The sequence below is a fragment of the Lytechinus pictus genome, chromosome 12, assembly GCF_037042905.1.
Source record: "Lytechinus pictus isolate F3 Inbred chromosome 12, Lp3.0, whole genome shotgun sequence".
Taxonomy (NCBI): domain Eukaryota; kingdom Metazoa; phylum Echinodermata; class Echinoidea; order Temnopleuroida; family Toxopneustidae; genus Lytechinus; species Lytechinus pictus.
The window spans coordinates 28,667,597-28,672,751 of record NC_087256.1 but is presented as its reverse complement, the minus strand read 5'-3'; positions in this window follow the sequence as shown (position 1 = coordinate 28,672,751).

The following is a 5,155-nucleotide window of genomic DNA, read 5'->3' as shown; positions in this document are numbered from 1 at the left end:
CCCCTTCCCCTTGTTTTCTATAATAATTTTTATATACATACCCACGCTGCAACTCCTGGATCCACCCTTGGCCTTATAGGACCACTTTGACTATATTTCGCTGGTGTACAGATGGGGGTGGGGGGGGGGGGGCTTGAGGATACGGACAGCCCCCCACACCAATGTGCCCCTATATTTCACGATAATGAAAAAAATGAGAAAGAAAAGGAAAAGGGTGAAATATGATAATGTTTTCTGATTATCATTTCAAAATGTAACACATGCAAAATAAAACTTTACTTAGTGGCCATGAACGGTTTTAAATCTTGTGTGTGTGTGTGGGGGGGGGGGGATGCCAAAATCACAATCAGATGGTAATTTTTACGTTTTTTAACATGCAGTTTTGGGGAAAAAATCGGGAAGCAATCCCCTGCTAGTTCCCTGGCCCTCGTTATTCTGTGCTGAAAATAAGTATCTAAATTAGCAAAAGTCTGATAACAAATAACAAAGTTATTGAATTCTAAAGTTCAATAATTCTTGAAAAAAAAATTATACGTCGTGAATATTCATTAGAATGTCCGATGATCGATGTCATATCCCTTCTTTTCTATTTGTTATGATATACATGCAATCATAATTATTCCATATCATAGTTTCAAAGATGTGTGTATGATTTTTTTTAAATAAAATAATTTTCAACAATGAATAAGTTGTCAATCCCATTTTGTTTGTTCGTGGAGCCGGGCATAATTAATAAGCACAATGTCATGCAATAATATATAGAACAAAAGGGGATGTGACATCAGCAGTCTGCTCATTAAATATCCGTAAAGACATATATGGTCCTGTTTCACCGAAATAACGTAAATGTCTCAAATGTCATAGCTTTTTTATAATTTTGTTTTAATTGAAAAATAACATGAAAATTACAATACTTTCAAGTAACTATTGCACGATTAGAGTGCCAAATCACAGAAACAAAGAAAAAATAATGAACTTAGTTATTGAAATAGACGGGGAACAAAATAACGATACAGATCAGAAAGTTATTTTGATATTCACTTTATTCAGCTTTTAACTCCAATATAGTCTTCAGACTTTACAAGAACCGAGTTCACATACAACTACATGTACAAGAGCATGAAGAGTCAACTGCCAGGTTACTCACGTACGTGAACCGCCTATAGGCTATGTATCAACTCAGTGGAGCCCGCCATTATAAAAGCCCTCTCGCGGTAGGTCGCCTAACAGTCTTGTTAGCGACGCTTACGAGCATCTTCTTGCTCACTCTCCAAATTGTCTGCGATATTAAAATCCTAAAAACTAATGAAATCGTTTAAATTTAGTAAGACTATGAATGTTTATCATTTATATTGACTATCGGTGTATCAACCTATATCAAAATTATAAGCAAGTGTGTGTAAGAAAGCGAATTACCAGTCATTTTGATGAGTGATACAATATGCCAAAATTTATGAAAATATAGCGTAAATTTTATATAGCATTTCAAAATCCTTAGTTTCAATATCCCCATAATTTTTTGTTGTTTTAAAAAATATCTTAATACATTAAATAGAATTTTCCCGACCTGATAACGTTGGTAGCTTATTTTCTCCATCATTCATAAGAAAATTTTAGGCCTTCAAAATCAGGTTGTTTTTTGTTATATTTCTAAAAGAAAATAGTTAGATTCGAACTACTATACCATTGTTCTCCCGAAGAAGGGTTATCATCTCATAATTTTGTGTATATCGTACATAACATTAAATATTACGAGTGTAGCAATAAATGTTGGATAACATTTTTCACGATGAGTTACGTAATGAACAGACAAATCAAGTTCATTCTTAGCACGCGAGCCGCATAATGCTAAATTTTAGCGTGTGCAGACGAGGCTGATCGCCCTGGCTGTCCGTTCAGATTATCCAGTCCGATACTGGAGTCAGGTGGTATATTTTACGTACCTTTTCCCCTCGCGATGACCACTGTGCAGTTTAAGTGTTTTATTTTGATACTCAGTCTATGAAATTCATACTTTACCGATGTCTAAAAATGCTTGGAATATACCTGACACATAAATTATTTCATTTTCGGTGATTATTATTTCTTTCCTTAATTACAATAAGTCAACTTGATGTCAAGAACATTGACTGTATAGTTAAAATATAGGTTTGGGAAATATCGTGTTAAGTTTGTCCAATGTCATCAGCATCTCGGTATATGTTAAACAGAAAATATAAAACAACTATATGTTTTGTAAATTCCACGACCGCCTTCACCATTATGGAACATATGAAGCCGACCTGCATGACCGCCGGGGGGGGGGGGCACTCAAATTATTTGTTAAAATGAAAGTAAGACCTTCAATATGCCTATTTTACCAGGCTCTTGTGATTATAAATTATAATCATGGTGAGTTGGGGGAGTGAAAAGGGTTGGATGAAATAGATTGGGGAGGGGTCGAGGCCGAGAGAAAAAAAGAATTAAGGGGCCAAAAGGAGATTGCAGGCCGGTAGAATGACAGAGGGGCAAATATTATTAGGGCAAGCTTTATTTGAGGAAGCTTGACCATAACAGGAGGGAATGAATAATAGAAGACAGTGGAAATTTAAATAGGGAGAGCTGATCTTTGAGATATATAAAAGCAAAAACAAAGAAAGAGAGAACAGGGAGATATAGAAGGAGGAGGAGAAGCCCTTGCAATTAAAATATATCAAACACACTTGTCTGGGGCGGCAGTGAGCACGGTGAGATGATGATTATTCCCCCCCCCCCTCCCTCTATCACCTATAGTCAGTAGCAGAGAAAGGGGGCTAATGGGACCAGCAGAAAATTGACTGATTGATCGATGAATTGAATTTGTTTAGCCAGATTGGCTAATAAAATCAATTTATTGACTGTATTGAATACAGTCACCAAAATAAAATACAGTAGCATTAAAATCAGTAATCTCGGACAGCTGGAAAGCTTATAGTAGGATCCCATTATGATAAAAGGTAAAAACTTAATATTTACACGATAAAAACAGGAATTACTATTAGAAATAAGAAAGATAAAGGGATGGTATATACAAAAGGAGGAGGAAGAGGAGCTGGATTGAGAGCCGAAAGGCTTCTCTAATCTTCCCTCCGTTTTCAACACAGAAACTACATTTTTTTAATTCTTAAAATTAATAAACTACTGTTAGAAAGATTTTTTAAAAAGTGCTTTAGATTGCATGGCCGAAAGTATAAAAACGAGACATTTCTCGCAAAGTGCCAATCAGCCCAGGTCATTACGAAATTATGTTTTGCTTTCTTGCAATGGTTATAGGGACTATCCGCCGAATCACGAGAGCCTGGTTTATCGCAGTTGTATGATTCAAAATTGTTGTAAATATTGCCATCATTTTTATTTTAACAAATCAGGAGCCGCCATGTCGTCTTCATGTCCCAGTTCGTGGAGGCAGCCGTGGAATTTACAAAGTTTACAGTTATTCTGTGATCTGTTTAACATACAGTGAGATACTCATGACATTGGGCAAACTTAACACGATATTTCCCAAGCCTTGACAATTCTTTCATTTTTAACTAGAGTATATACAGTCAATGTACACATTCTAAGATTGACTTTTTGTAATTCATGCACGTCGAAAGAAATAATAAAAGTCGAAAATGAGATCAATCATGTGTCAGGTATATTAGAGCATTTTTAGATATCGGTAAACTATTCATTTCACAGATTAAGTATCAACATTAAGCACTATAACACTGGACAGTGGTCATCGCAAGGGGAAAATGTACGTAGAATATACCACCCGAAACCAGCATGGCCAGTATGGGACTAGATAATCCCGTCCGACACACTAGGGATCAGCCCCGTCTGCGCACGCTAAAATTTATCATTCTGCGGCTCGCGTGCCAAGAATGAACTTGATTTTTTATCTTCATTACAAAACTCATCGTGAAAAAGATTATCTAACATGGATTAATACACTCCTAAAATGAATTGCTATGTATCATTTACACAACAATACGAGATGATAACCCTCCTTCGGGCGTAAAGTTGGTATAGTAGTTCGAATCTAACAATTTTCTGTTAGAAATATAACAAAAATTAACCTGATTTTGAAGGTCTGGTATTTCCTCATAAAGCCGAGAAACAGTAATCTATTAACGTTATCAGGTCGGGAAAATTCTGGTAAATGTAATAAGATATTTTTTAAAACAACAAAAAATTATGGGGATATTGAAAATAAGGATTTTGAAATGCTATATAAAATTTACGCTATATTTTCATAAATTTTGGCACTTTGCATCACTCATCAAAATGACTGATAATTCGTAATATAACCGGCAATTGCCTTTAAATTCGGTATGAGTTTGTACACCGATAGTCAGTGTAAATGATAAACATTCATAGCCTTACTAAATTTGAATAATTCCATCAGTTTGTAGGATTTTAATATCGCAGACATTATGGAGATTGAGCCAAACGATGCTAACAGGCGTTGCTAACAGGGTTGCTAGGCCCGAAAATCCGATTAAGCTCCGCCCACTTTTTACACTGAGTTGGAGGGATGAACGTACGTGTACTTAGCATGGTACATGTTGTCTACTCTCTCAATACATACATGTATCAATGGTCCTGTTCAGGACACGCCTCATATAAACCAAACCAAGAATGTTTCTATTCATAAGCACCTTGCCTGGTGCTGGCATACAATACAGGCATACAATACAATTCACTTCAGGCTCTACATGTATACCCAAGAGTTATGCCTGCACCTGTTATTCATATCACTACAATTCTCCCCTACTTTATAATAATCTCCTCCTGGAGATTACAACAAATATGATTCATAATAATCTACAATATTTAACACATGTGCTTTCAATATTGTAGCATGGTTTTGATTATTTTTACAGGTATCATGACCTCTCTTTTTTGTAAAATTTGAGAAGTAATCTATTCATCTATAAAAGTTTGGAATAGTGATTAACATACATATATGACAAGCCGTTGCCAGTGAAAAACAAGTTAACTGAGTGACATTTTTTTTTTTTCTTACTATTTTTTTTTTTTAACTTCACAAAACTTCAACTTCAAATACATAGACACTGCTTCTTATCCTATAACTTCAAAATGGAATAATGGTGAAGTCCAACATGCAAACAAATAAAGTTGATCAATAAAT